The sequence below is a fragment of the Orcinus orca genome, chromosome 12, assembly GCF_937001465.1.
Source record: "Orcinus orca chromosome 12, mOrcOrc1.1, whole genome shotgun sequence".
Lineage (NCBI taxonomy): Eukaryota > Metazoa > Chordata > Mammalia > Artiodactyla > Delphinidae > Orcinus > Orcinus orca.
The window spans coordinates 77,737,798-77,758,747 of record NC_064570.1 but is presented as its reverse complement, the minus strand read 5'-3'; the positions used below and the strand labels follow the sequence as shown (position 1 = coordinate 77,758,747).

At 37.7% G+C, this 20,950-nt stretch overlaps 1 pseudogene; it reads right to left on the bottom strand.

Moving 5' to 3' along the window:
* Positions 1-20,950, bottom strand: part of LOC101275843 (nuclear pore complex protein Nup50-like) — a 66,804-nt pseudogene that overhangs the window by 38,290 nt on the left and 7,564 nt on the right.

Here is a 20,950-nt window from a genome sequence, read left to right as displayed (position 1 = left end):
AAAGCAGAACTACAGTTAAATTTCCCACCAATAAAGCACAGAGCCTGGAAGCCAGGTTATATTTGAGTAACAAAATATATTAAAATGTGACTTTTTTCCACCTGAGTTTCATGAAGCAAATTCAAATCTAAATACATATATTAGATAGATAGGACTCCAATCAAGAGCTACACTTTTATACAAAAATATTTTTTGTATTATTGGAAAACATGGATAAAAAAGAGAAGGAATATCTGCATGATTTTGCCACTAAAACTTCAGGCCATTAGTGACTAGTGGGTATATGACTTCAACCAAAAGAGTCATTCTAATGAGTCAGACAGCATTATGTACCTCTTGGAACAAACAGCCTTGGAGTTGTTCAAGGTTTGATATAGTTGCTGTTGTTACTCCCAGTCTCATAATTTTTTTATTGAAGTATAGTTGATGTACAATATCGTGTTAGTTTCAAGTGTACAGCACAGCGATTCAGTTATACATACATAAATGTATACTCTTTTTCAGATTCTTTTCCCTTATAGGTTATTACAAGGTATTGAGTGTAGTTCCCTGGGCTATACAGCAGGTCCTTGTTGGTTATCTATTTTATATATAGTAGTGTGAATATGTTATCTCTCCCCCCACCTTCCTTTTCCCTTTGGTAACCATAAGTTTGTTTTCTGTGTCTGTGAGTCTCTTTCTGTTTTGGGAATAAGTTCATTTGTATCTTTTTTTAAGATTCCACACATAAGTGATATCATATGATATTTGTCTTTCTCTATCTGGCTTACTTCACTTAGTATGATAAGCACTAGGTCCACCCATTTTGCTACAAATGACATCATTTCATTCTTTTTTATGGCTGAGTAATATTCCATTGTGTGTGTATATGTGTGTGTGTGTGTGTGTGTGTGTGTGTGTGTATATATATATATATATATATATATACACCACAGTCCCATAATTTAAATACCATCTATATATTCTAATGATTTCAAAGTTTATACTTTCATCCTACACTCACTTCTAAGCTCCATGCATTCAACTGCCTGCTTTATACCTCCGCCTGATGCTTGCAAATCACACTTGGTTTGCACATCTCCTCGTCCAGTCGTGCTCTCCACCTTAACTGGTGCCGCTTCCATCACCCAGTCTCTCAAGCAGGGATTCTGAGAATCACTCTTGATAGTGCCTCATCACTCAGTCTTCATTTTTTAAAAAAAATCCATCCCAATTACTGTCAGTTCTACACACAAAATAGATTTCGAACTCAGCCACTTTTCACGAGTTCCACTGCCCCACGCTAATCCCTAGCTCCAGCCTCCATCATCCCTCCTCTGGGCCACCACTGCCCAGCCTCCTCTTTTACCTCCTTTTCTTCTCCTGCTGCTCTCAATGTTATGTCTCCATCATCCAGTTTTCTTCTGCCACATGAGGTCTTCTTTCAGTTCTTCTTGCAGCACTGACACTGTGGAAAATGAAAATGCCCATGGAAATCCAACCTCAATCTAAGATCACAAGATCCCTTCCTTCCCAATGTTTCTTTCAAGTTTGCTTAAAAATGTAAAACATGAAAAAAATTGTACATGATTTTGAAGACCTCAAACATTGCAGTTCAACAGAGCAGACTTCTTTTTCCTACCAACCAAGACTTTCCTTCCTTCTAATGCCAATTTATGCTCAAATACCGTTTTTCCCCTAACAACCTGAAGTGTGAAAACATACGCTTTCCTCTGTTCACACCCTGTCCGTAGCACATCCTGTAAAATTCCATCCTTCAGCAGTTAACTTATAGCTGTAGAATGATTATAGGTCTTAAAATGAAAGTTTGAGGGCTCAAGGAAAATAGTGGGTTCCTACTGTAAATATATCATGAGGCCAAACATTTCAGAAAATATTTGAGTTCCATAAACTTGCCTTTCTTAAAGGAGTCTTTCGAGAGCTATTGCTTTTTTCGTTTCCATTTAAAAATATGAAGTTTGTGCAATGATCATTTCCCCTAGGTTTGTAAATGGAGGCAAGTTGTACTTGGCTCTCCAAGAAAGATCACAAAGCCTAGCCTTTCAGGATACTCTGGAAAAATGAACCATTTTTAAAGCAGTTTCTGCACTGTTGGGATAAATTGCAGTACTGAATTCGGTGTATGCCTCAGTCTGGAAAAAAAAGTTTTTAAACCCACAATAAACTTTTTTGTCTAATATGAGTATGATCCCAAAGTATATAAGGTGGCACTGTTCAGTAGCTAAAAATTAGATGGCAAAATGTACTGTAGCCAAGCCATTTCTGTATGGATCCCATAACCTCAGAAAACAGTGCAGTGAATGAAGTGGGTATGAATATCCCATATTCTGTCAAAACCTATAATAATGAAGGGAGTAAGGAGAATAAAACTTATAATTTTAGTGCAGGTGGATTCAATTAGGGGAAAAAAATGTTTTTTGGATCCAGAAATTGCAGAGGCATAATAAGTATCTTTTGAATGAAATAAAAGAGGCAGATAGTCTTTTATTAGTAGCAATGAGCATACATAACTGAAGGGATAACCAGAAGAGAAGATGACAGAAAACAAATCACCAGACCTGGAAGTCCGTTGTAGCAGAGTGGTTGACACTGTGTGACTTATTTCAAGAGGCGACTGATAACTGGAGACGGGTTTCTCTTCTATGGGACTTTGGCATCACTCGGTCTCTCCCTCGTCTGTTTCCGAATGTAAAGGTTGTGTGAGATAATGTCCAATGGCAACGTTTGCATGAACAGGCTGTACCATGTCCCTAAGAAAGAATCACACCTGTGCAACTTCCCACAGGCTTTAAAATGCCAGAAAGTACTAAGTAGCCTTTCCAAAGGATAACGGTATTCTATATCTGGAATCCCAGATGCATTTTGTTAAAGAAATACTGAGTTCAGAACTGACAATTAATATGGATGATTCAGGGGGGGTTGTTTTGTTTTGTTTTGTTTTGTAGCATTAAAAGTAACCCTAGATCATGCTGAATAACGGGAGGGTGGAGAAAGATCAAAGTCTGACAAGTAGAAGAATGACTGGGCTAATTGTTGTATGCAGCTACTGAAGATGATAATTATGAAAATGAAACATTAAAACCGTTATAATTTAATCGTCATTGATAAGAACACAACATTGATTATAATCATGGAAAAATATTTTTTGCACAAGGGCTAGAAGGGAGTATAACACATGAAAGTTATGTTTGGATGGTTGTGTGATGGATTTTTAAAAATTTTTAGATCAATTTTAATATTGTTTTATAAATTTTAAAACAATTCCTGACTACCAAGTTTATTATACTCTGTATGTCTAATATGAAAATAGAAATTTAAAATTCGAAATTAAGCAATTTTTATCTTCATTAAAGAGGTACAAGAGCATAACATTCGGCTGGTTCAAAGCCTAGCTCGGCCCCTAGATAAGGGGGTTAACTTTAGATAAGTTAACCTTTCTGCACCTCAATTCTCTCCTCCACAAAATGGAAATACTAACTCCTCATGACTATTGTCAAAACTAAATTAGATAATTCATAAAAAGACTTAGCAGAGTACTTGGCACGTAGGAAATGACAACTACTATTGTGAATATACAAAATATAAAGCTCATTTCATGTTTGTATTCATGTATTCATTCATGTTTGTATCACATATATATTTATGTATGTAAAGGCACTTAGCACATGCCTGTCACATACACTCAGTACGAAGGAGCGATAACATGATACTCATATAGCTACATCTATGAGCACATAGTATATGCCAAGAATTCTGCTAAGAATCTTTTTTTGTTTGTTTTTGTTTTGTTTTGCGGTACGCAGGCCTCTCACTGTTGTGACCTCTCTCGTTGCGGAGCACAGGCTCCCGATGCGCAGGCTCAACGGCCATGGCTTAGGGGCCCAGCCACTCCGCGGCATGCGGGATCCTCCCGGACCAGGGCACGAACCCGCGTCCCCTGCATCGGCAGGCAGACTCTCAACCACTGCGCCACCAGGGAAGCCCCACTGCTAAGAATCTTAAACACATATATTATGCACTGTATGTGACATGTTATATGTTCTGTACTATAGCAACTCATTCTTACAAATATTCTGAGGGTGGGGAATTATTATCCCCATTCTACAGATAAGGAAATGGAGGCTCAAAAAGCTTAAATAACTTCCCCAAGATCACAGAACTGCTAAATGCCATAGCTAGACAAGAACAAGGCTAGCTGACAGCAAATACAAACTCTTCCCTGCTGGCCATACTGCTTTCAATAAACGAGAAATAAGGTATACTTAGCTCATATTTCAGCCCAGTAGATGCATCAATGGTCTGTTGACACTCAGTAAAACGGAGGTGCCAGTCAATCTCCTGGGAGTGTAAAGTCCTGTTGTGAAGACCGTGACTTTTCTTGTTGCTAAGAATCCTGGTCCTTCTGACTTCAGCTGCACCCAGCAAAGGCTGTGGGCCGCGCTAATTTGAGAAATGAGGACGAGGGGTGTGAGGTCATCCCAAACTGGTGTTAAGGGAAAACAATTCCCCATTAGCAAGATGTACAGAGAAAGTCTTTCTCTGCAGATATGTCATCTTAACTATTAACACTGTTAAAGAATTTTTTTGTTTTGGGGGGTTTTGTTTTGTTTTGTTTTTACCTTTGGAACTCCTTTAAGTTTCTAATGTGCTACTATGAAACCTGGATCCCCAAGAGAAGGATTTAACATGCAGTATTTCCAAGACTCTTTTTCTCCCTAGAACCCTTTGTTAATACCTTCTGGAATGAGTGTCCCTAGCAGCCCATTCCGGGATGCTGATCGAGCAGAATAAGCCACTGCCTGGCATCAGGAGATGGAGTCTGGGTCCCAGCCCTCCACATATATCCAAGTGATCTTAGGCAACTGCCGTGAGCCTCGGTTCTCGCCTATAAGATTAGGAGATGGTATCTAAAATGCTATGAGTGGTACAGAATGTCTTTCTCTGTCAACTTCTGGAAAAAATCAACCCACACAACTACTCCACACCAGTGTGGCTCTTAATTCCATCCTTCCATGTGGTTGAGAACTGGTTGATACAGGAACAAGTGTTAAAAAGATTGAAGCCCACATTGTTTGTTCTCAGCATAATACAGGAGGAATGTAAGAATTATAAAGCTAATAATGGAAAACTTAACAACCTAACAGGGCTCAGGAAAAATATTCTTCTGCCAGGCAACACACCGATGCCATGCTCAGAAAGCAATCCCAAGTGTTTTTACTGTGGAATTTCTCTCTTTGCCTACCCAGCCCTACCGCCCACCACTCTCCAACACCCCCTCCCCTCCAGCCAAGCCAATGCCTCAGGTAAACAAAGCTCACCACACCTAAAATGCTTACTCCCTTCCCATAATGCTCTATTCTTTTGCCCAAAACAGTGCCTCTCACCTGACATGTGGTGCCTTCCTTGATTCAGGAGATTCTGAGCTTCTTGAGAATAAGAACTCTGTCTTCTTGAATTTCCAGTTCCTCACATAATACTAGGCATATTGTAAAGACCAAATGATAACACCAGCTTATCATGTTCTCTCCAATCGCTAACGCCTTTTCTACTTCTGTAAGCATACAGATAAGCATTTAAAACTATAATCTGCCACATATAATCATTTTTTCCATATTTTTCATGGCTGCTTGTGATATCTCTTCAGTAGGTTATAAGAGACTTATTCCTGCAGGTCATAATACCAAGAAAAGTATTAGGCAAGTAGAAAGTATTCCTTGAATACTTGGGATTGTCTAGTTGATTGTAGCCCTTTTCTAAGAGCCATTATAATATTAATAATATTGCTAGACTATGATTAGCACTTGACACATATTATTTCCTTTATCCCTCATACTTAACTTTGACATAAGTAACATCATCCCCATTTGTACATAAGAAAAATAAGACTAATGTAGTTAAGTGATTTTCTTAAGGTCATGCAGCTACTAAAATAAGATGTCTATAAAATCTGTTGTCAACTGGGATACATCTGAACATGAGCAAAAACACAAAGTCATTAAAGTTATAGAACTTTTTGAAATATTTATTGAGAGTTGGTTTTATTACATTAGTAAACCTACTAAATAATTTTATTCAAAATTTTTCAAAATTATAATTGTTTTAAAATAAAAATAAAGCAAATTGAAAAAATTCATGACTAACTGAACATTAAAAATAACATAAATTAATAATTAGTTATGATACATATTTCAATATCTAAAATTGTTTTATAGTATCTTCTGAGGAATTTTATTTTCATGATAGTTTTATTATTTTTACATTTTTCATAAAGTTTCCTGAAATCTTCAAAATTGCATTTTTGATAAGTAGATATAAAATTATAACACTTTCAATGGAATTTTTCCTATGAAACATACTTTTTATTAATTAAGAAAAATACTTTCTAAAGGTTTTGAGGTACTCAGAAAAATGTCTGCTAAAGGAAGTCTATCCTCATTTCTATTTTCCTCATCTTTTTTGTTTGGGAACAGATCAATTTTGTAGGCCAAGTAATTTCATTCAACGTTGTCTATTCAAAGAATGTTTCCTTTTAAGGAAAGTTCTTAATATAAGTTGATTTATTACCCCTTAAATACTTTTCCAAACACAGACCCTGCAAAATTATAGGTAGGCACTTTCATTCCACTGCAATTCCAATATATAATAAATATTTGTCCAATTAAAATAGGAGTTCCACCAGAAGGTTCTTCCCATGAGTCAAGATATTCCAAAATACAAGTACAGAGTTTATAAATCATCTTTTTTTCAGTTTTACTGGGGTATAATTGACCTATGAGATTGTAAGATATTTAAAGTGTACCTTGTGGGGCTTCCCTGGTGGCGCAGTGGTTGAGAGTCTGCCTACCGATGCAGGGGACGCGGGTTCGTGCCCCGGTCTGGGAAGAGCCCACATGCCGCGGAGCGGCTGGGCCCGTGAGCCATGGCCGCTGAGCCTGCGCGTCTGGAGCCTGTGCTCCGCAATGGGAGAGGCCACAACAGTGAGAGGCCAACGTACCACCAAAAAAAAAAAAAAAAAAAAAAAGTGTACCTTGTGGTGATTTGCTATAAGTACACATTGTGAAAGAATTCCCCTTATCTAGTTAATTAGCATGTCCATCACATCACATCTTTCTGTGTGTGTGAACATTTAAGTTTTACTCTTAGCAAATTTTGATTATACGATACAGTGTTATAAAATATACTCACCATATTTTATAGGAGATCTGAGGACCTTATTCATCTTATAGGTGAAAATCATAGTAACTTTTTAACCAACTTTTTCCTATTTTCCTCACTCCCTAACCCTTGGCAACCACTTTTCTACTCTGTTTCTATGAGTTTTGACTTTTATTTTTGATTCCACATGTAAGTGATACCGTGCATGACTTGTCTTTCTCTGTTTGGCTTATTTCACTTAGTATAATTTGTCCAATTAAAATAGGAGGGTCCATCTATGTTGTCAACAAAGGGCAGGATTTTCTTCTTTGTCATGGCTGAATAACATTCCATGGTGTGTGTGTGTGTGTGTGTGTGTGTATGTGTGTGTGTGTATAATACCACATCTTTATCCATTCATCCATCAGTTATTGACATATCTTGGCTATTGTGATTAATGCTGCAATGAACATGGAAGTACAGATATCTCTTTAATATCTTGCTTTCATTTCCTTTGGATATATACCCAGAAGTGGAACTGCTGGATTGTATGGTAGTTCTATTTTTAATTTTTTGAAGAATCTCCGTACTGTTCTCCACAGTGGCTGCACCAACTTACTTTCCCCCCAATAGTGCACAAGTGTCCCCTTTTCTCCACAGCTTCCCCGGCACTTGTTATCTCTTGTCTTTTTTGATGAGAGACATTCCAGCAGGTGTGAGGTGATATCTCATTACGGTTTTGCTTTGCATTTCCCTGACGATTAGTGAGGTTGATTATTTTTAGATAATTGTCTCTTCATCCAGGCAATAAGTTTCTAAAAAGCAGGAATTTCTAATTATTAAAATTTGTCTTTCTAGTTACTACTTTATCATCTCTTTTTACTTCAATTAAATAATTAAATCGTCCCTTTTCTGAAAAGTAGAATTTTTTTAATTAAAAAATTTTTGACTCAGAGGTTTCTGTAGATAGGAACAAAGCTATGCCTTAGAGCAAAAGCTCATCACCAACACATAGTGTTAGTGTTTGTAGCAGGTTGTTACAGAACTGGCCATTGTGGATTTTATTAGTCGATGTGTTTTCTCTATAGGTGATTAATTTTTAACTATCTTCCAAACATTAGGGACTTTATAAGGTCCTGGAAGTTCAAACACACAGTGAGAATGTTGAAAGTATTATTAAAAGGCATAAAATTACAAGAGAAATAAAAATAGAAGAAATAAAAATGAAAGTGGAGAAAAAATGACCAATGTTGTACCCCATACAGGATGAGTTGTTTGACAATGGAAATATTTGTGAAGAATAAAGAAGAAACTATGCATGCAAGAGTTGCATGGTGCCTGAGCAGTGACATTAATCCAAATAGTTCAAACGTAAGTTCCATGAGGACAGAGAGCCTGTCTGACGTTTCAGCTTTGTCCACTGTGCCTGGCACATGGGCTGCAAATATTTGTTGAATAAGTTAATTAATCAACCAATCAACCAAAGACAAGGAAATGTAATTGGCCAAATAAAGACATTTTAGGGTATATTTAGAGAATCAGCGTCCATGTTTCTTAAAGACTGAAGGGAAAACTTAAATGCTGAGCCTGATAGAAGCGCTATCACCCACAGATTATGACTACCCAGGAATAATTCAGTGGGTTCACGACCCTTTAAAGTCATCAGAAGCAGAGAGTGTGTGGCAAGGTAGTGTCGCTTCCAAGGAGCTTCCTGTCTCAGTGGTGTCACCATCTAGAAAAATAACTGATTTTTTAAAAGATGCCTGAAGAAAGTTGTCAGCCAGAATTATAGGACTGCACTGGTTTACAAATGAGCAAAGAAAATGCATCTACCCTTCCTCACAAGTCCTCATTAGGAAGAGAGTGAGATCCTAACCTTGCAGACTAGTGGCATCTCAACATCTTCCAGTACAAGGGACAATTTTCTGTGACTCTGTCTCTTTTGAATAAAGGCTTAATCATTCACACTTCCTCCCCTCTCCACACTCGCCTTCAAGATCGATCTGGGTTAAAGCAGGAGGTGTAGGAGGTCCACATGCCTTCATTGAGGGAAAGGAGCGGCAATCCTTGTCTCTTCCATCTGGGGGGATTTCTGCTCTCCATGGTGCTGTCCCCAGTCAACCTGGTCATTTGTACCCTGCTGGCCTCCAGGCAGCGGTGTTCTCTTTTCTGCATATCTTGATGACTACGCCTACTGTAGCTTTCACCTGCACTTGGGTCTCCTATGAGGTCTGCTTGTGACTTCTATTCCATCCTGCCTCAACAAGTCTGCCTTTCTCCAGTCCTGGTGAAACATCCAGTCACCTCTGCTATGATAAACCCTCTGGCAAGTTCACCAGTCAAATTCTTAAATATATTCCACTTCATCCAGAGAGCATGTCAGAATTTCTGGACCCTTTCCATGACAACACAGTCCAAGGTCAGCTTGATACAAACAAGCTTGTTTTTCCAGACATCTTTTGCTGCTACTGCTACTCTAATGGGAACAACTATTATCCCTCTGCCATGTTGTTTTTGAGACCACACACTAAGACAAACTCTTTCTAGGGTTCCAAAAGGGGAGTGGCCTAACATTCCTCGGCATTGGGTTTTTCCCTTAAACTAAATGACACAATCTGTTCCCTAAGATTTGAGCCTAGAGTTAGAAGTTTTGTCACTTATCTAATCTCCATCTACCCCTTTCCACAATCCCTGGGAGAAACTGTTGGCTTCCTACTCCCTCTTCCTTTCTGGGTGGAACTTTGTCTATATCTTACCCTACTTCTTTCAGAGAAAAGACTGCTGGTCTCCATCTTAATGGCAAAAAGTTATCCTTTCTTTACAATGGGAAAATTTTGTGATCTAAATCAGGCAACTAAAGATATTCATAAATAAGGGCTTAATATCCAAAATATACCAAAAATTCATACAACTCAATGGAAAGAAAAAACAGATTAAAAATGGGCAGAGGACTTGAAGAGACATTCTTCTGAAAGAAGGCATACAGATGGCCAAGAGGCCCATGAAAAGATGCTCAACATCACTAATCATCAGGGAAACGCAAATCAAAACCACAATGAAATACCACTTCCTAGCTGTCAGAATGGCTAGTATCAAAAAGACAACAAATAAGTGTTAGTAAGGATGTGGAGGGAAGGGAACCCTTGTGCACCTTTGGGGGGAATGTAAATTAGTGCAGCTACTGTGGAGAACAGTGTGCAGGTTCCTCAAAAACTTAAAAATAGAACTACTGGGACTTCCCTGGCGGCGCAGTGGTTAAGAATCCGCCTGCCAATGCAGGGGACACGGGCTCGAGCCCTGGTCCGGGAAGATTCCACATGCCGCAGAGCAACTAAGCCCGTGCGCCACAACTACTGAGCCTGCGTTCTAGAGCCCGCGAGCCACAACTACTGAAGCCCGCGTGCCTAGAGCCCCTGCTGCTCAACAAGAGAAGCCACCGCAATGAGAAGCCCGTGCACCGCAACGAAGAGTAGCCCTGACTCGCCGCAACTAGAGAAAGCCTGCGTGCAGTAATGAAGACCCAACACAGCCAATTAATTAATTAATTAATTAATTTTTAAAAAGTAGAACTACCATATGATCCAGCAATTCCACTTCTAGGTATTTTTCCTGAAGAAAATGAAAACACCAATTCCAAAAGATATGTACACCCCTATGTTCATTGAGCATTATTTACAATAGCCAAGATATGGAAGCAACATAAGTGCTCATTGATAGATGAATGGGTAAAGGATATGTGAGATATCTATATATAGATAGATATATAGATAGCTATATATATACAATAGAATACATATATCCTATATATAATAGATAATATATATAATGCATAATAGAATATTATTCAACCATAAAAAAGACTGAAATCTTGCCTTTTGTGACAACATGGACAGACCTTGAGGGCATTAATCTAAGTGAAATAAGTCAGGCAGAGTAAGACAAATACCATATGATTTCCCTTATACACGGAACCTAAAAAACAAAACAAAAGAGCAACCATAACAAGACAGAAACAGAGTCATAGATAGATGCAAAGAAAAACGGGTGGTTGCCAGAGGGCAGTGAGGTGGAGAGATGAGTGAAATAGGTGAGGAGATTAAGAGGTACAAAGTTCCAGTTACAAAATAAATGAGACATGGGGCTGAAATGTACACAATGGGGAATATAGTCGATAATAATTTAATATATTTGAATGGTGATGAAGGGTTCCAGCTATATAATAAATAAGCGCTAGGGATGTGATGTACAACATGATTAATATAATGAGTGCTGCTGTGTGGCACAGATGAGAGCCGCTAAGAGAGTAATTCCTAAGAACTCTCATCACAAAAAATTATTTTCCTATTTTGTATCTACATGAGATGATGCACATTCACAGTAACTGTTTTTAGAATTATATACTCTATATATTAATAAATATGTATTATTTATAAGTATCATAAAAGCTTAAGATTCAGAAGTAATATATAATTCAAATACTATTCAATTGCTTAATATAATACCACAAAACTAGGAATTTGGCTATATTTTATTCAATTAGCCTGCATAAATACCTTCTGGTGTGTCCTAGATAAGCTCCATTAGTTAAATATAAAGAAGTGAAGAAAAGTTCAAAATCTGTTATTATATGTACCAGTTTAAACGTGGACAGAGAAATATATATACAGCAATAACCCATCACATTTTGTAATTATTTACAAAATAAATCATTAGCAGTTCAAGGAAGAGTAATGAATTATACTACTACTGAGAAATAATTTAAAATAACAAAATTCTTAACTTCTTTCAACACAGAAAAGATTAAGCCAATAAGAGAAATTATTTAACTCTCAAGAACTGATTATATAGGGAGGGTGGGAGGGAGGGAGACGCAAGAGGGAAGAGATATGGGAACATATGTATATATATAACTGATTCATTTTGTTGTAAAGCAGAAACTAACACACCACTGTAAAGCAATTATACTCCAATAAAGATGTTAAAAAAAAAAGAACTGATTATAACTTTCGTCTACACAGCATGAGAACTATTGATTTCACCTTTACATTTCTAAATAAAAGTTTTCCGTGTTTCTCTTTCTGTTTTATTTTCATGGTGTACACTAAACTAAGATGTAGGGTGTATATATAAGATAGTTTCAAATAAAAATAGCCTTTTATTATCTTAGAGAATCTCTCTTTGGGATGCCAAAAGAGTAATCTCCACTAGCCCATCAAATAAGGCCTAGTTCACGTCCGCTTTGTGTAAAGAGTTGGGCTAGAGGACGTAGACTTAAAGATGATTAAGACACAATGAGGGACTTCCCTCGTGGCACAGTGGTTAAGAATCTGCCTGCCAATGCAGGGACACGGGTTCGAGCCCTGGTCAAGGAAGATCCCACATGTCATGGAGCAACAAAGCCTGTGCGCCACAACTATTGAGCCTGCGCTCTAGAGCCTGCACGCCACAACTATTGAAGCCCGCACGCTCTAGGGCCCATGTGCCGCAACTATTGAGCCTGCATGCTGCAACTACTGAAGCCCACACACCTAGAGCATGTGCTCCACAACACGAGAAGCCACCGCAATTAAAAGCCCATGCACTGCAACGAAGAGTAGCCCCCGCTCGCCACAACTAGAGGAAGTCCGCGTGCAGCAATGAAGACCCAACACAGCCAAAAATAAAATTTAAAAAATTTTTTTAAAAAGTATGTTGATGAAAAATCAGAGATTAAAAATAAAAAAGACACAATGAGTATTATTATGCAGTTATGGAAATAGGAAATACAATTTTAAAATATTTTAATATAAAAGAGCTAAAGGTAAGCGACATACATGTGAAACTTGTCACTGATGAGTGCCCTGGTGAGCCCCAGTGGGGTGCGGAGCAGCAGGTACTGGATTGTGGAGGAAGGAACCTGGTCCTTGAGATCCAACAGATCTGTATTCCTCCCTGTTCTGCAATGTACTAGATAGAAGAACTTGGGTAGGTCACTTCATGTCTTTGGGTCTGTCTACAAAATGGGATGACAGCATTCATCGAGGGTTATGTAAGGGCTCAATGGGATGTCAGCTTTAAAGGCTATCACAGTGACTGGCATAGATGATACATCACTTCTCTCCCCAAAGACCCCATACAGGTTATGTTATCTATGTTTCCTTCCCCAAGAGCTGTATTTGGTCGTCTGAATTTGCTCATTCTCTTTGAAAGCACTGTGTAGCTCATTTGTTCTAGAATATCCATCCTGTTCTTTGGGGATTGAGAAGAACAGGACAGCGCAGACTATGGAGAATCAGCTGTTTTATGGTGAGAACCTCTATTCCAGCATTTACACAACATATTACAATGTTCTTCTATGATACTTAATAACATAGTAATGACACACATAATTTTTTTTTACTTTATCTCATTTATGGTGCCTCTATGGGTTACAAACTTTAATCTGGCAAACTATTTCAGATGAAGAATTTAACTTTATTTTGTCCTTTCCTTTGCATGTTTTATATGGAATCTGTTCATTTCTGTTTTTCCCATCTGGAGACTTGGTGAATTCAGCAGGTACATTTGGTTTTTTTGAATTGCCTTGTTCACATTTGGTTTAATCATATAAAAATGTCAGAAAAAAATAGATCACTATGTAAAAATACCTAGTGTTTAAAATAATAATAATAATCAAATAAGAAATTAAGAAAGTGCTCCATTGATTGGTATTTATAATTTTTCACCAGGCCCCCAAAATGATCCTTTTGTAAAATTATGGACAAACAGCACTTAAATATGTTGAGCAAAATTTACCTTAATAAAACCCAAATCCAATTGAAAGCAAAGATCCAGAACCTGGAGCCCAGAATAACAGCAAATACTGCCATCTGAGAATGCCACTCTTCTTTTCCTCAAAGTGGTGGTTTTACCACCCACTCTCTGTCCTTCTGTGCACAATTTTAACAAGCTCCCTTAAAGTTATTAGAAAAAAAAAAGGAGATAAATTCATGTTCCATTGAATGCTATGATTTTTGAGAATTTTGTCACTTTTTTATTATGATATAAATCAGTTTCTAAGTGCGTGTGTGGTGTATAGAGAGATAGCGAGACACAGAGATAGATATTGATTAAATGTACGTTAAAAAAGATCTAGAAAGATGCACCATGACCTGTTAACAGTGCTCAACTCTAAGGAGTGAGATTACAAAGGTAGATTTTTCTCGTATACTTTTATATTCTTTGCATTTCCCACAAATATTACACTTGAAAATATTTAAGTAAAGGAAAAATATTTCTTGGCGCACTTAATGTAACAAAACATAGCAAGCTACATTCAAGGGTTAGGATAATTCTTCCGTCAAGATTTACCCCCTCAGAAAAGAAAGGCAGCATTCGCCATCTCACATAGGAGCAAAACATAGGATTCCTGTGTGCTTCTCTTTCCTTGACACGGTACTTCCAGCAAGATCTGTTGGTACCTTACCTCCTTCACCAGCAGCAGGCCAGGTCCAGGGCACATTCTCGTCCATGTGGGCTACAGCACATGCCTGAGAACTGGTCTTCTGCTTCCGCTCTGCTAAGTCACTCATGTCAATCCCCCGTGCAAAAACCTGTTCACACGTACTAGGAACAAAACCCAGCTTCCTTATCACCACGTGATCCAGTCCCTGTCTGTCTTTCCAGTCCTATCTCGTACCACTCACTGTTCCCTTCTCAGTCTGATCTACCTGCCATTCAGCAAACATATCGAGCTCTTGACAGCTGACATACTTGTATTAGTCGGCTTGGGCTGCCATAACAAGATACCAGAGTCTGGGTGGCTTAAACAATAGAAATTAATTCCTCACAGTTCTGGAGGCTGGAAGTATAGGATCAGAGTGTCGGCAGGTTTGGTTTGTCCTGAGGCCCCTCTCCTTGGCTCACAGATGCTACCTTTCCTGTGTCTTCACATGACCGTCTCTGTCTGTGTCTGTGTCCAGATCCCCTCTTCTCATAAAGATACCAGTCATATTGGATTAGAGACCACCCATGTGAGCTCATTTTACCTTAATTGCCTCTTTAAAGGCTGTATCTCCAAACATAGTCACATTCTGAGGTGCTGGGGGTTAGGACCTCAACACTGCAATATGGAAAGGATACAATTGAGGCCGTAACAGTGCTCTTGTCTCCGCCTAAAATGTTCTTTCCCAAGGACTTTCATGGTTCCTTCTTTCATATCATTCAGCCCTCTGCCTAAATATCATCTCTTCAAGCAGGCCGTCTTCTATACCAGTTTACAGTAGCACGTAGGACCTCTTCATCCTATACCTTACCTACTTTAGCTTTCTTCACGGCACCTCAATGCTTTAGTAGCGCTATATGATTTCTTTTTTAATTTTCATTGTTTCTTCACCCTCACTTCCAGCACACATGCACACACTTGCATTCACACGCATGCACACACACACAGACACACACACATTAATGTATGTTTTATGAAGGCGGGGATTTTTATGTCTTATTTATTGCTGTAATTCAGTGTGCATAATTCTACCCAGAACACATTCTTAGCTCAGCAAATATTTACTTAACTAATTAATAATATTTCAAAGATTTTGCAAAGAAATTTCCATGAGGTCTTTCTAAGAGCATAAAAGCACGGGGTAAAAAATAAACAATTCCTTATATAGACCATGTACAGAAATGAGCATGGAACATGTTATTTGGGTCATGTTCCCTACAATTAATGTTTGCTGTTGGCTATTTAACAACAAATTTAACAGAATGTGTTTTACCGTGATTGATGTAGTTTATTAATTATGTACTGAATTAGACCAGCTGTTCTCAACCAAGGTCACTTTAATTCCCCCCAGAAGACAGTTGGCACCATCTTATATATTTTTGGTTGTCACGACTGGGGCAGGAGTTCTCCTGGCGTCTAGTAGGTAGAAGCCAGGGATGCTTTAAACATTATACAATTCAATGGATATCTTCCCACAACAAAAAATTATTTGGCCCAAAATGTCAATAGTGCAGAGGTTGAAAAACCCTGATCTAAAGAAATTTAAATCAGAATAACAGAGATTCTTCTACTAATTACCCCTAATTTACTCCTATAGCTTTTTTTTTTTTGCATAAATGATGGGTTCTATATAATAAAATATCAGTGTGTCTTTTTAAAATGCCCTATTCCTAGCCAGCTCTAGACAAAATTGCAAATTTTGTCTTCGGAGGCCTTTCACTTTTTCCCTTCTGCCTTACTCCCCTTTTAATACCTCTTTATCCCTGTTAGTGTGGTCCCTTAAAGACTAAGATGTTCTCCCACTGAAGCTCCCTAGGGGCCAAAGTTTTCACTAGATACAATACCAGGATCTATCCTTACATGGGATAAGCCCCAGATGCCCACCAAGCTTTGTCACTTGTCTATGTCAGCTCAAAATGCTAGAACAATGGAAACAAACCATTAAAAAAAATAACTAGAAGGGGAAAATATAGAGCTCTGCATTTACATCTCATGGACCAAATTTCACCGAGACTGGATCAGGGAGGTGAATCAAATTTCACCAAGACTGGATCAGGGAGATGATTTTCATGTTGAAAAGATCTGGGATATTTTATTGAGCCCCAAGCTCAGCATGAGCCAGGACTGTACTGGAGGCTTAATGCCCTAATCTAAGAGCGTAATAAAACAACCATACGTGATCTGGTAAGCAGAACCTGGAATATACAAGAAAGTGTTGGGAACCTACAATGATTATGTGAGCATCAATTTCTGGGGGTACACTGATAAATCACTCTATTCAGTGGAACTGCTGAAGTGACTGGGTACCTCAAAGCCATGCTTTATATGGAACAACTAAAGAAACTTGAAATGCTGGTGCAGCAGAAGAGAACACTTAGAACAGACAGAATAACAATCTCCAAATATTTGTGCAATGACTACCCAAATAAATACTTTTCCCTTGCTTTAGAGGGAAGAACTAATAGTATTGAGGTGAAGTGGCTGCCTTATGCTCAATATGGAAGAATTTTATGACATCTTGGTAAAAAGTGCTGCTTCACAAATAGTGTGTTTCTCATTACTAGAAATATGCAAGCAGAGACCACAGGACTGCTTCTCAGAGACACTGCAGAAGAGATTCCTATTTTGGGTAGGAAGTTAGACTAGAAATCTCTATGTGCCCTTCCAATTCTGGGATTCCATGAGTCTAACCATTCTTTTATTAAAAGCAAAATATTTAACTATTTTCTCCCCAAAGAAAATATATTTGAAATAAGTTTTTCTCCTTACTCTCAATGGCCCTAAGCAAATCTTGAGAGAAATAGATTATCGAACATCTTTCAAACACTAGAAGGTTGTCATTAAATAAGTACCCTAACAAAGTTATAATAAAAATGATAATTGATATCACTTTTTTGACATATAATTATAGTTTACTCTGGGCATTAGAGTAAGAATACATATAACTTTTAGTAGCACAATCTGTCTATTAATCTCTTTTGATTTTTATTTAAACGCTTTCTTAGATATATTTTTTCAGGCAGGTATAAAAATTTTCTATAAGTTACATTTTTTTTAACAGACTTTAGGGAATAATCAAAAAAGCTATTAATTAGATACAGAGAGATGGGTTTCCAGTTGTGGCTTGTTCCAGTATTCTATCATTCTGGCCATTAATGACTGTGTCCTCTGTCCAATTAATAAGTCTCTGGATCTCATTTTCCTCATCCTTAAAATTAGAGTTTTGTACTCAATTATACCTGAGATTTCTTTCATCACTTATTTTTATTATTCTATTACTTGCCATCATAGATTAAGTTGCTACACAAGCTACCAGTGTAAGTCTTGAAGACTTCAAAGAATTACAAACAAAAGAGAGGTCAGAAAATCAAAGGAATAGGACAGACCCCAGACTCCTCAAAATGCTGACGTTTCATATGTTATTACTGACATATAAAAGTGTAAACAGAACTGTGGTGCCCCAATCAACTAATTTTAGAAATCACAGCTTTTTGAGAATTAATCATTCACATGGTCCTGTTTGGTATGATGGAATCAAAAAGGAGGATGCAGTGCACATGTGAATAAGAGCAAGGGAAGTAAACCTATATCATATTTTTTCTTTTCCTTTCATTCAATTCTACCCAAAGACTCAGTACCTGCAGCAGCTGAGAAAAACTGAGTTTCTTTGGCATAGGTGAAGATGCCATTCTGAAATGTCTATAGCAGCCTAAAATGCCAAGCCACAGTGCTGATTAATATTGGTAAGAATACTGATTGGTTCTTCACACTTGGGTTTCTTCAATGCCACATCAGTGTGACTGTAAAACCACATGGAAGCCCCAACGCTATGAGTGGACCATTGAAATAGAAGAAGTCACCATAAAAGCTGTTGTCTTCCCCTCTTCATCAGATAGGGAAATTGAGATTCTTTACTTGAAATCTGTATGTTATATCAAAACTTTAAGCAAGTTACACTTTTGACAATTAAAATTGTACTTTACCAACTTTCTCAACTTGATGATGAAACAAAATCATTGTTCAATTATTTCTTTTTTCCTACAAAGGAAACCCCTCAATATTATGATTTAAATCAATAGTTTATTGGCTATCATCTACAATGTATGTCTCATTTTTAACCAACAATCTCCAATTTCCCAGCATATGATATATTGCTTGAGATTGAGAACTCACACTCAGAAGGTATTGCTTGAGATTGAGAACCCACACTCAGAACTGGTACGGTGCTGTGCCCCTCCAATGAACTCTCCACCCTTCTCCACTCTGCTCTGTAGCCTAAGAGGCTGACCTGTATGGACAAGATCAGTGAATTCCAGGGCCCTCTGTTGGCTTCCAGTTGGGTTCACCAATGGGGAATTCCATCCGGAGACAGGAAGGAGAGAGCAGAGTGAGGCTGGGGCATATACTTCCTGCCTCCTTTTCCGCAGGGTCAGTGCAGGCTGGCTTTGACTCTGCACTGAAAACCATGGAAGATGGCTTCCCTGCACAACTCTCCTCTTCCACGTTCTACTTGTAGCTTCCCCTCCTTGTCCCTTCAAAAGTGAATAGTGATAACAACTCTACTGTTAATACCTGAAGATACTGTGCTACTTTCTTCATTTCTCCTACCCCATACCCTTGTCTTAGTGAACAGTATCTTTTTCAAACCATCCTGGAATTATTCTAATAATTTGAGTGAACCATTTATTTTTTTGTTGGAGCCTGATCGTGTCACATATTTAGGTGAAGTTTAATAGAAATATATAGTTTTCTTTCAAAACACCTGCTTTTGGACTCATTTATTCTTTTAATAATTTTTGCTTTCTATTTCATTAAGTTTAGGTCTTATACCAGTTAATCCCCTCTTCCCAGTTTCTTTTCATTTATTTTTAATTTCAGTAAGAGAAGTAGCTAGTTATTTTGTCTCATCCTTACTTTTTAATAATGGTGATATCTAATATTATACTTTTTTTATGAGAACTATAGCTGCTAGGTTTCAATGAACTTGAATAAAGTATTTTTTCCCATTGATTTCTAGAAAATGATTTTCCTTTTAATTTCCTTTTTGGTTCAAATGTTATCTACCACTATTTCTTAATTTTTAAATATTTTAAGTTTTTGATGGGGTCTCCATCTTACTATTTATTTGTAATTTTAACATGGTATATATCCTTTAAAGTCTCCCTTTTTTTGAATTTAGTAAGGACTTCTTTGTGGCCTAGTACATAATCAATTTCTTTGTACTTAGATACTTGAAAAAAGTATATTTTCTATTTGAAGAATGTAAGATCCATACATTAAATACATCAAGTTTGCTAAAGAAATTCTTATTTTTCTGCCTAATAAATTAATCTATTTCTGAGAGAGATATAATCAAAAATCTTTCACCATCATTGTACTTGTATGAGGTTTTCTTTGCATTTCTAATAGTTTTTGCTTTGTCATTTTATGACAAATATTTATTGGCTTAGATTTATATCATTATACAATATGTCTGTTTATTCTAAGTGCTTTTAATCTTCAATTTCATCTTGTGTGATGTTAATATTGTCATTCCAGTTTTCTTTCGGTTTGCATTTCCTTATGTGGCCCTACCCCTTTACTGGGAAGAAGGAAAGAAGGAAGGAAGGAAGGAAGGAAGGAAGGAAGAAAGAAGGGAGGGAAGGAGGGAGGGAGGAAGGAAGAGACAGAGAGAGACAATTATTTATTTTTTTTATTTTATTTTTTTGTGCTACGCGGGCCTCTCACTGCTGTGGCCTCTCCCATTGCGGAGCACAGGCTCCGGACGCACAGGCTCAGCGGCCATGGCTCACAGGCCCAGCTGCTCTGCGGCATGTGGGATCTTCCCGGACTGGGGCACGAACCCATGTCCCCTGCATCGGCAGGCGGACTCTCAACCACTGTGCCACCAGGGAAGCCCGAGACAATTATTTTTGACTCAATATGCACTTCATTGCAGACTCACATATCTGGAATTTGTTTTTTAGCCCAAAGTAGCAGTTTCTAGATTTTAATGGATGAATTCAGTCCATTCACATTTGGCACAAGATCTAATGTTGTTGATTTTATTCTTTCCACTTTACTTCATTGTTTTCTACTCATTTACATTGTCGTTTCCCTATTTTTCTTCCCCTTGGTTTTGCTAGTTTGATTGAATTGCTGCTTGTTCCTATTTCCCCCATGTTAATTTAAAGGTTCTGGTGGATTTTTCCATTTCCTTAATGGTTACCATCTCTTTCCCTGCTCTCCTAATCAGACACATATGTCACTACGATTGCTTTAAAAACAACGTACTAACTATATTCCTGTTTTCCCCACCATGATATTCTAATCCTACCTTCTTTCCCACCTTTCCAATAGAAAAAGAGCTTTAAA